Genomic DNA, 12,106 nt, shown 5'->3' on the forward strand with positions numbered 1-12,106 from the left:
TACAGCTGAGATTTTGGTCATAATGGAAAATACTAGATGCTTTAACATCCAGGTCTTGACTGTGCCCCTTGGTCTACTCCCCAAACCAAAGAAAGTTCAGTAACCCGTAGCCACTCAGTGTTTGCTACAACAACAAGTGATGTCAACCAGAGATATTCTCAATTGCCCAAAAAATTTATTATCAAAACAGTCCTCATGACCTCATTCATTGCCCTTTGGACCAAGCACACTCTTTTGGCTTCTCTGCTGTTAGTACACTATTAATACATTTATTGAAAGTGGGGAAGCTACTTTCCTTCCAGACAGGACTCAGGTCTGGGCATCTATGTGTAAGGCCAAGATTATCCTGAAGGATTTGAACTTGGAGTCTCCGGATGTGTTTCTACCAAATAAGAATGTCCTTGGATACTTTAAAGTAAAGGCGGATGCCTCTCCTTGTGGGTAGATCTCTCAGGCCTCTTTTTCCAAAACAAGTTAAGTTTTATCACGCTGGAATTCTGCTGAAGTAGATAAACTACCCCTTTTTTGTTGGCCTCTGTGGACATTGATCACAATATATTTATATTTGTGGCTGTTAGTTCTCATTTGATGTTGCACATTCCAAATGCACTGTGGGCAACAGTCAATAAAAGTTTGATCATCCTTTTTCTGATTGGGCTAATGAGCATCTGATACTGAAACTGATATTTTAGTCACACACTGGAAAGGTTTTATGTTTCATCAACCGCCTTCTGTCCTTTTGTTCAGATTGTTATTAATTGAATAGATGGGCATAGCCCTGTTCATGTTACATGATTTGTCTTTTTCTTAGAATGATTCCCAGTGTTTTCATCATGTTATAACATTTGTCATCATCTTTCCACATTTAATTTTGGGGTGGGGGCTGGGGGTCAAATAGCTCTACTTTCATTTCATGGAAATCATAGGTCTCTTTGTATTATCATTTGCAATTGCTTTTGTTCTTATCAGCCTGGATGAAATTAATAGTCTTCCTAAAACACCTCAGAATGAAGCTTAAATTTGCTGTAAACTAAGAACAAATGACACCACTCAATGGCAATACCATCTGTGGTACATAGAACCCAGGCACTTTGATTCTTTCTAATGTAGCTTGGGAAATTTATACATTGGATAAGCATTCAGCATCATGTTGTGAAAATATTATTACCTGATTTTTTTTCCTTCTCTGGTAGAACTACAGTATGTTTTTTGAATCAAATGTGCTATAATATTGCCATATTTTAGTTTTAAATCTCACTCCACTGAATCTTAGTGATATATATGTGTTGAGATAAAAATATATTCTGGTAGGAGTTGGGACAGGAAATCAGGTCGCCTGAGCGATGGCTCTCTTCCCTGCAAGAATGCGCAATTCACACACAATTCGTACCTCTCTGGACCTTAGTTTTGTGATCAATATCATGAAAGGCTGAATTTACATGATCTCTAAGGTTACACTCAAACTGTAAAATAATATTGTTTTATAAGACAATAATTATTGCATTTTGGTAAAATTTCTAAGTCACAGTAGTAGGGTCAGTGGCCATAAGTTTTGTTACTGAGCTGTTTATTTTTTGTCCCTGAAAACTGCTAGTTTCTTAGCTATAGCCTTATTTTCTATATTACTATTTACACATGCATTTATTAAGTAATAAGACACTAAATGAGGCCAGGTACAGTGGCCCACGCCAGTAATCTCAGCACTTTGGGAGGTGGACATGAGAGGATCACTCGAACCCAGGAGTTCAAGGCTAGCCTGGGCAACATAGCAAGACCCTGCCTCTAAAAAATAAATAATAAATAATAAATAAACAGACCAATAAATAAGCAGCCAGGTGTGGTGGCGTGGGGCTGTAGTCCCATCTGCTTGGGAGGCTGAGAGAGAAGGATCCCTTGAGCCCAGGAGTTTGAGGCTGCAGAGAGCTATGATTGTGCCACTGCACTCCAGCCTGGGTGACAGAGCAAGATCCTGTCTCTTAAAAAAAGACAGTAAACTTGATACTGGGGATTAGAGAAAAAAGACATTTTTCTGCTTTTTTTTTTTAGAGTAAAAGCAGAATTTTTAGCTCCCTTCCACAATTCTGGTTTAAAAGTGTCTCCATCAGGTCATTGGAGTTTTTGATAGCTCATTCTTCCTGACCTTCACAAAGTGAGTGCAGCATTTTTCTTTCCAAGAGCTCATTCTTCAGGTGTTAGAAACCGTGAGCCTGAAAACTGAAACTTCCTCTTCAAAATCTTGTCCATAGCTGGCGTTTTTTATTTTTTAAATCTATTTTTACTTTATTTTTTGAGATGGGGTCTCACTTTGTCACTCAGGTTGGAGTGCAGTGGTGTGATGTTGGCTCACTGCATCCTCCGCCTCCCGGGCTCAAGTGATCCTCCCACCTCAGCCTCCCAAGTAGCTGGGACCACAAGCAGGTGCCACCATGCCTGGTTAATGTAGCTGGCATTTTATTTCTGACTTGTCTGTTAAGTTACAGGCTTCATCTGGTGGGAGCAATGAAAAATGTCACCTGTGCCCTTTGGTTTCTCACCAGGAGTTTCACTCTCTCTAGTTAAGTAGCTTGGTATCTTTGGCATTTGGTCAGCCTGTTACTTAGTCCTCTCACCATCCACTTGGTGTGATGGCCAGCCCTTGATGTGAGTAACCTTTAGGTAACAGGCCTTCAAGAAATCTCTTCAGTTCTAAGGACATTATTCCAGAAGCTTAATTTTAGAGAAAATATACATTTTGTACACAATGCATGTCACTGGCAAGTCTAGAAATATTTTATTCATTCATTTATTCCACAGATATTTACTAAATGTCTTCTATGTGCAGTTCCTATCTGAAGTGCTGGAGATAGGGCAGTCCCTATCTGCACCCAGCCCTCTTTTGCTGCTGTACAACATTGCCACAAACCTAATGGCTTAACACACACAAATGTATTATCTTACAGTTCTAGAGGTCAGAAGTCTAAAATGAATCTGCAGGGCTAAAATCAAGGCATCGGCAGGGTTGCATTCCTTCTGGAGGATCAAGGAGAATTTATTCTTTGTGTTTCCAGCTTCTAGATGCCCTTATGTTCCTTGGCTCATGACTCATGGCTCATGGCTCCTTGGCTCATGGCTCCACATCACTCTGACTGCTGCTTCCATCAGCATATCCCCGTCGCTGCCTCTGTCCCTCCTGTCTTCCTTTTATAAGAACCCTGGTGATTATGTTTGGCTTCCTCCAAATACCCAGAATAGTCTCCCCATCTCAGGATCCTTGACTTAATTTCTATGCAAAGTCCCTTTTGCATGGAACATACAACATTCACAATGTTGTACAAATATCACTATTGTCTATCTCCAAGTCTTTTTCATCTCCCCAACTTGAACTCTATACCCATTAAGCAATAATTCCCCATTCCTTCTCCCCCGACTTCCTGGTTAACTCTGATCTGCCATTTCTATCAGTTTGCTTATTTTAGATATTTCATATCACTGGAATGATATAATATTTGTCCTTTTGTGTCTGGCTTCTTTCGCTTAGCATAGTGTTTTCAAGGCTCATCCATGCTATAGCATGTATCAGAATTTCATTCTTTTATGGTAGAATAATATTTTGTTTATGTATAGACCACATTTGGTTTATGCATTCATCCCTTGATGGACACTGGGTTGTTGCCACCTTTTGGGTATTGTGAATAATGCTGCTATGAATATTGGTGTACAGGTATCTGTTGAGTTCCTATTTTCAATTCTTTTGGGTCTATTCCTAAAAGTGAAATTTCTGGGTCATATGGTAATTCTGTATTTAACTTTTGGAGGAACTGCCAACCTGTTTTCCACGGGGCCACACCATTTTCATTCTCATCAGCATTATCCAAAGATTCCACTTTCTTCACATCCTTGTTAACACTTCTTATTTTCTAGGTTGTTGTTTAATTACAAACATCTTGGTCAGTATGAAGTGGTATCCCATTGCGGCTTTGATTTGCATTTCCATAATGATTAGTGATGTAGACCATATTTTTATGTATTTGTTGGTTATTTGTATATCTTCTTTGAAGAAATGTCTGCTTGAGTCCTTAGCCTGTATTTTAAATTGATTCTTTTTGTTGTTGAGTTGTAGTTTTTGTATATACTCAATATTAACCCCTTATCAGATAGAAGGTTTGCAAATTTTTTCTCTTATTCTGTGGGTTGCCTTTTAACTTTTTTGATAGTGTCCTTTGATGCACAAACATTTTTAATTTTGACGAAGTCTAATTTACCTAGTTTTTCTAATGTTGCCTGTGCTTTTGATATCATATCATTGTCAAATCCAAGGTCATGAAAATTTGCCCCTATGTTTTTTCTCTAAGGATTGTGTAGTTTTAGCTCTTAAATTTAGGCCCTTTATCTCTTTTGAGTTGATTTTTGTCCATTTGGAGCCTAATGAAATTTAGGCTCCAATTTCATTCTTTTGCATGTGGATTTTCAGTTTTCCCAGCACCGTTTGTTGAAGAGATTGTTCTTTCTCCTTTGGACGGTCTCAGCATTCTTGTTGAAAATCAACTGATAATAGATGGGAGAGTTTACTTGGGGACTTTTAATTCTCTTCCATTGGTCTATATGTCTTTCTTTACATCAGTATCACACTGTTTTGATTACTGTAGTTATAATAGTTTTGACATCAGGAAGTGTGAGTCCTCCAACTTTGTTCTTGTTTTTTAATACTGTTTTGACTATTTGGTATTCCTTGACACTCTATATGAATTTTAGGGTTGGTTTTACATTTCTGCAAAAAATGCCATTACGATTTTGATAGAAATTTCATTGAATTTATGAATTGCTTTACATAGTATTGCCATCTTAACCATATTAAGTTCTCCAGTTTATGAACAGGAGATAGATTTCCATTTATTTGTATATTTAATGGCTTTCAGCAATGCTTAGTGTTTTCAGTGTACAACTTTTTCTCCTTCCTTACGTTTACTTGTTAACGTTTTATTATTTTTGATGCTACTGTAAATGAAATTGTTTTCTAAATTTTATTTTTGATTATTCACTGCTAGTGTATAGAAATACAACTTTTGAGTATTCAAATCAGGTCTAATTTTTGAGTGTTAAAGTCAAGATTGAATTTCACAACTTCATTGACTTCATTTAACTCTGTGTGTGTGTGTGTGTATTCTTAGGTTTTTCTGCATATGAGATAATGCCATCTGTATACAGAGATAGTTTTACTTCTTCCTTTCCCATTTAGATGCTTTTACAATTTCTTTTTCTTGACTAGTTACTGTGGCTAGGACTTCCTAGACTATGTTGAATAAGAGTGTCGAAAGCAGGCATCCTTGTCTGATTCCTGATCTTTTTTTTTTTTTTGAGATGGAGTCTCACTCTGTCACCCAGGCTGGCTGGAGTCAGTGATGTGATCTTGGCTCACTGCAACCTTCACCTCCCCTCCCAGGTTGAAGTGATTCTCGTGCCTCAGGCTCTCGAGTAGCTGGGATCACAGGCACCTGCTACCATGCTCTGTGAATTTTTAGATTTTTAATAGAGATGGGGTTTCACCATGTTGGCCAGGCTGGTCTTGAACTCCTGGCCTCAAGTAATCTGCCTGCCTTGGCCTCCCAAAGTGCTGGGATTACAGTTGTGAGCCACCATGCCTAGCCTGACTCCTGATCTTAATTGAAAAGCTTTTAGTCTTTCACCATTGAGCCCAAAGTTAGCTGTGGGATTTTCCTATATGGCCTTTAGCATGTTGAGGAAGTTGCCTTCTATTCAGTTTTCCTTTTCTTTTCTTTTTTTGAGATAGAGTCTTGCTCTGTCACCCAGGCTGGAGTGCAGTGGTGTGATCTTGGCTCACTGCAACCTCTGCCTCCCGAGTTCATGCGATTCTTCTGCCTCAGCCTCCCTAGTAGCTGGGATTCCAGGTGCACACCACCACACCAGGCTAATTTTTGTATTTTTAGTAGAGACAGGGTTTTGCCATGTTGGCCAAGCTGGTCTGGAACTCCTGACCTCAGGTGATCCACCTGTCTTGGCCTCCCAAAGTGCTGAGGTTACATGTGTGAGCCACCATGCCCAGCCCCAGTTTTCCTTTTCTTGGTGCACCCATCATTTGGTAGACCCTCCTGAGTAAAAGATGCACATGGGAGGGAAAAAATTGAGGATTCTCATGTTAGAGAATACCTTTATTATTTTCTCTCAGTTGTTTCTAGAGTAATGGTTTGAAATTAATTTTTAGTTAGCATTTCAAAGGCTTATGTTTCCATGTGAACTGTTTGTTTTAGCTTTTTCCTCTCTTTGGAAACCTTTAGGATCTTCCTTGGTGTTCTGTAATTTTTGTGGTATGGTTTATGTAGATTTTTGTTTTTGAGATTCATCTATGCTTTTGCATCTATCATTAATTTATTGCTCTTATGGATGTGTATTATTCCATTGTATGGATATGCCACAATTTGTTTATCCACTCTCCTGTTAATGGGTGTGTGGTTATTTCAGGTTTTGGGCGATTACAAATAAAACTACCAAGAACATTTTTGTACAAGGATTTGTATGATCATATGGTTTCATTATGCCTAGATAAAAACCTAAGAGTGAAATGGTAAGGTCATATGGTAGTTGTATGTTTAACTTTTTAAGCAACTGGTAAACTGCTCTCCATAGTGGTTGCAATATTTTACATTGATGTTGGCAATGTATGAGAGTCCCAGTTCTTCCACATACTCATCATTAACTGATATGGTCAGTCCTTTAACTACAGACATTCTAATAGGTGTGTACTGGTATCTCATTTGGTTTTAATTTGCAGTTGTTGAATGCATCTTTTCATGTGTTTATTGTCCATTCACATATCTTATGTGGTAAAGTGTCTATTCAGACTCTTTATCCATTTTTTTATTGGGCTATTCAGTTTTTTATTGAGTTGCGACAGATCTTTATATATGTTCTTGGCTTATATATGTTCTTGGCTTATATATTCTGTCAGATATATGATTTATAAATACTTTGTCCCAATCTGGGTCTCATATTTTTATTCTCCAGTGTCTTTCAAAAAACATGTGTCTTCAATTTTGATAAAGTCCAACTTATTTTTTCCTTACAGTGTTTTATATTATAATGCTTTTCCAAACCCAAAACCCAGTATAATGAAGAATTTCTCCAATGTTTTCTTCTAGAGGTTTTTCAATTTTACCTTTCCAGTCTATGTCTATGATCCACTTTAATTTGGTTTGTGTATATGAGGTATGGATCAAAGTTCATTTTTTTCTTTTGTTTACCTAGTTGTTCCAGCATCATTTGTCAAAAATAAACCTATTGTTTCTCCACTGAATTACCTTTATAACTTTGTCAAAAATTAGTTGTCTATTTGTCTGTGAATGTATTTCTGAACACTTCCTACTGTAACTTTGATTTCTCTATTTTTACACCAATACCACACTGTTTTGATTACTCTAGCTTTATGATAAGTCTTGAAGTTGGGTAGTTTAAATCCTCCAATGATGTTCTTTTTAAAAAGTTTTTTGGCTATTCTAGGTCTTTTGCAAGTCCATAAGAATGTTAGAGCCAGTATGTCAATTTCTTAAAAAAATGCCTGGTGGAATTATGATTGATATTGCCTTGAATTTATAGACGAATTTAGGAAAAATGGACATCGTAACAATATTGAGTTTTCTAATCCATGAACATAGTATGTCTCTCAATTTATTTACGTCTTATTTAATTTCTCTCACTAATGTTTTGTAGTTTTCAATGTACAGGTCTTATACATCTCTTTTGAAACTTATCTGTATTTCATATTTTGGGGCTATTGTTAATGAGTTTTAAATTTTCCATTTCTAATCATTTGTTGCTATTGTATAAAAATACACTTGATTTTTGCATACTGATTTTATATCCTGAAATTTTGCTAAGCTCACTTATTAGTTCTGGTATCTTGTTTGTACATTCTAGAGGGTTGTCTATGTAGATGATCTTATTGTCAGTGAATAAAGATCATTTTATTACTTCTTCCTTTCTAATCTCAACTCTTCCTTCCCAATCTCAACTTATTTTTATTTCTTTTTTTTCGTTAATGCACTAGCTGGAACCACCAGTAAAAAATTGAATAGAAATGGTCTCTTCTTCCTGATATTAAAGGGAAATCTTTCAGTTAAGTTTGATGCTAACCATTTATAAGGTTGAGGCTTCTATTCTGAGTCACTGAGAACTTTTATTAGGAATGAATGTTGGATTTTATCAAATGTTTCTTTGTGTACTATGGAGAGAATCTTCTGTTTTTTTCCTGTCTTTTAGTTTGTTAATGTGATTAATTACATTGATTAATTTTTCAAGTGACAAACCAACCTTACATTTCTGAGACAAACCCCACTTGTATCTTTTATATACATTATCAGATTTAATTTGCTAAGATTTTGTTAAGAAGTTTTGCACTTATATTCATAAGGTTATTAGTGTGTAGTTTTCTTTAGTATCGTTGTCTGGTTTTGGTACTGAGGTAATACTGACATTATAGAATGATTTGGAAAGTTTCATCTCCTCTTCAATTTTTTGGAAGAGTTTGTATAGAATTAATATTGTTTGTTTATTAAATGTTTGGTAGGTTTATTAAATGTTTGGTAGTAATGTTTGGTGAAAGTCATGTGGGACTGGAATATTCTTTATGGGAAAAATTTTAAGAACAAATTCAATTTCTTTGATAGTTATGGCACTATACAGGTTATGTATTTCTTCTTGAGGGAGCTTTGGTATATTAGATTGTCCTTAAAGAATTTGTTCATTTTGTGTAAGTTATCAGATTTATTGGCATAAACTTGTTCATAGTATTCTCTTACTGACCTTTTAATATCTGTAGAATTTGTAGTCATTGTTACCTCTCTCATTCCTAATATTGGTCATTTGTGGTTTTTTTATTTTGATCCATCTATAGCTATAGGACTATAGATTTACTAAATTTTCTCAAGGAACTAACTTTAAGTTGAATTTTTATCTTTTCTACTTTACTTTGATATTTATGTATCTTAATTTAGGGTTTTATTGACTTATTTCTCTAGTTTTTTAAAAATGTCAGGATACATTTAATTTAATGTAGTCATATTTGCATTTGAAGAAATTTTGATGAATTCAGTTGTGAATAATGTTTTACTTGGAGCATATAAAACTAAGGGGTCCTCAGCCCAAAAGCTCCTTTAGCTGATAAACAACTTCAGCAACGTTTCCGGATACAAAATCAATGTACAAAAATCACCAGAATTCCTGTATATCAACAACAGCCAAGCCAAGAGCCAAATCAGAAATGCAATCCCATTCACAATTATCACAAAAAGAATAAAATACCTAGGAATACAGCTAACCAGAAAGGTGAAAGATCTCTACAATAAGAATTATAAAACACTACAAAGAAATCAGAGATGACACAAACAAATGGAAAAACATCCTATGCTCATGGATTCAGAGAATAAATATCATTCAAATGGCCATACTGCCTGAAGCAATTTATAGATTCAATGCTATTCCTGTCAAATTACCAACAACATTCTCACAGAACTTGAAAAAACTATTTTAAAATTCACATGGAACCAGAAAAGAACCTGAATAGCCAAGGCAATCCTAAGCCAAAAAAAACAGAAAGAAACAAAAACAAAACAAAACAAAAGCCACAAAGCTGGAGGTATCACACTAACCAACTTCAAACCATACCACAGGGCTACAGTAACCAAAACAACATGGTACTGGCATAAAAAGCAGACACACAGACCAATGGAACAGAATACCCAGAAACAAAGTTACACACCTACAACCATCTGATCTACAACAAAGCTGACAAAAACAAACAATGGGGAAAGGACTCCCTGTTCAATAAATGGTGCTGGGATAACTGATGAGCCATATGCAGAAGATTGAAACTGGACCCTTCTTATACTATATACAAAAATCAACTCAAGAGGGATAAAAGGCTTAAATGTAAAACTAAAAACTATAAAAACCCTGGAAGATGACCTAGGCAATACCATTTGTGACATAGAAACTGGCAAAGATTTCATGACAAAGATGCCAAAAGCAATCACAACAAAAGCAAAAATTGACAAGTGAGATCTAATTAAACATAAGAGCTTCTGCACAGCAAACTATCAACAGAATAAGCAGACAAACCACAGAATGGGAGAAAATATTTGCAAACTATGCATCTGACAAAGGTTTAATATCCAGTATACATAAGGAATGGATTTACAAGAAAAAAACAACCCCATTAAAAAGTGGTCAAAGGACATGAACAGATATTTTTCAAAAGAAGACATACATGTGGCCAATAAACATGTGGGAAAAGCTCAATGTCACTGATTATTAGAGCAATGAAAATCAAAACCACAATGAAATATCATCTCACACCAGTCAGAATGGCTATTATGAAAATGTCAAAAAATAGCAAATGCTGGTGAACTTGCAGAAAAAAGAGAATGCTTATACACTGTTGTGGGAGTGTAAATCATTGTGGAAAGCAGTGTGGCAATTCCTCAAGGAGCTAAAAATAGAAAAACCATTTAACTCAGCAAATTCATTACTGGGCATATACCCAAAGAAATATAAATCATCATATAAAGACACATGCACACATAAGTTCATTGCAGCACTATTCACAGTAGCAAAGACATGAAATCAACCTAAATGCCCATCAATGGTAGACTGGATAAAGAAAATGTGGTACATATATGTCATGGAATACTATAAAGCCATAAAAAAAGAATGTGATCATGTCCTCTTTAGGAAGAAAACCAATTACCACATGTTCTCACTTAAAAATGGGAGCTAAATGATGAGAACACATGGACACAAAGGGGAACAATAGACCCTGGGGCCTCCTTAAGGGTGGAGGGTGGGAGAAGGGAGAAGATCAGAAAAAATAACTATTGAGTACTAGGCTTAGTACCTGAATGATGAAATCATCCGTACAACAAACCCCTGTGACATGAGTTTATCTGTGTAATAAAGCTGCATATGTACCCCTGAACTCAAAATAAATTATTTTATTTTTGGTAGAGATGAGATTTCACTATGTTGGCCAGGCTGGTCTCGAACTCCTGGCTTCAAGTGATCTGCCTGTCTCAGCCTCTTTATTTAGTTATTTTGAACATAAGATTTCATGCTGCAAATTTCTTTGTGAGCATTGTATAAACTGTTCCACAGATTTTGATATATGATGTTTTTATTCAATATATATGAGGAGTTTCTGTAGATCTTTCTTTTACTAATTCCTAGTTCAATTCCAATGTATGAAGATATTTTTTATGACTTTAGTTACTTTAAACTTATTAATGTTCATTTTATGGCCCAGAATATGGCCTATTTTGGTGATTTTTTCCTTGCACATTTGAAGAGAATGTGTATTCTGGTGTTACTGAGTTGTGTGTCTTTTAAATGTCAATTAAGTCAAGTTGTCTGATTGTGTTGCTCAGGTCTTCTATATCATTATTGATCTTTTGTCTGCTCATTTTATTACTGAGAGAGTTTTGAAGTCTACCAATTATGGATTTATCTACTTTTCCTTTTAGCTCTGTGTTTCGTTCGTGTGTTATGAAATTCTGTTGTTTGGTGAATATACATTTACAATTGTGTGCTAATTGATCCTTTATTAGTATGTGTGCTCCTCTTTGTCCCTGTTAATATTATTTGCTTTGGAGTCGATATTGTCTGATTTTAATATGGCCATTCCTGCTTTCTTTTGATTATTATTTGCATGAACTATTCTTCTCTGGCCGTTTACTTCTGATGTATTTGTATCTTTATATATAAAATAGTTTCTTTAGGCCACAAATAGGTCTCCTTTTTCATCCAATTTGATGATTTCTCATTTAATTGATGTGTGTAAACCATTTTCATTTGATGTAACTACTAATACAGTTAAATTTAAATTTACTATCTTGCTACTTGTTTTCTATTTGTTTCATCTGTTCTTTGTGGTTTTTTTCCTTTCTCTGCCCGTTTTGAATTGAGCTTTTTAAAATGATTCCATTTTATTTATGCTATTAATTTACTACTTATATTTCTTATTAAAAGTTTCTTAGCTGCCCTCTGGCTTATAATATATATCTCAAATGTATCATGTCTCCTTTAAGTAAAATTCTAAAATTCACAAATAGTTTAAGAAACTTAC

The 12,106-nt window shown here is 35.4% G+C and overlaps 1 protein-coding gene across 1 annotated transcript in view; it reads left to right on the plus strand.

Moving 5' to 3' along the window:
• The window catches only part of LOC112135122 (outer dynein arm-docking complex subunit 2), a 64,700-nt gene that overhangs the window by 16,529 nt on the left and 36,065 nt on the right, over window positions 1-12,106 (plus strand). The gene's annotated exons all lie outside the window — the stretch shown is intronic.

The sequence above is a fragment of the Pongo abelii genome, chromosome 8 (assembly GCF_028885655.2).
Source record: "Pongo abelii isolate AG06213 chromosome 8, NHGRI_mPonAbe1-v2.0_pri, whole genome shotgun sequence".
NCBI lineage: Eukaryota > Metazoa > Chordata > Mammalia > Primates > Hominidae > Pongo > Pongo abelii.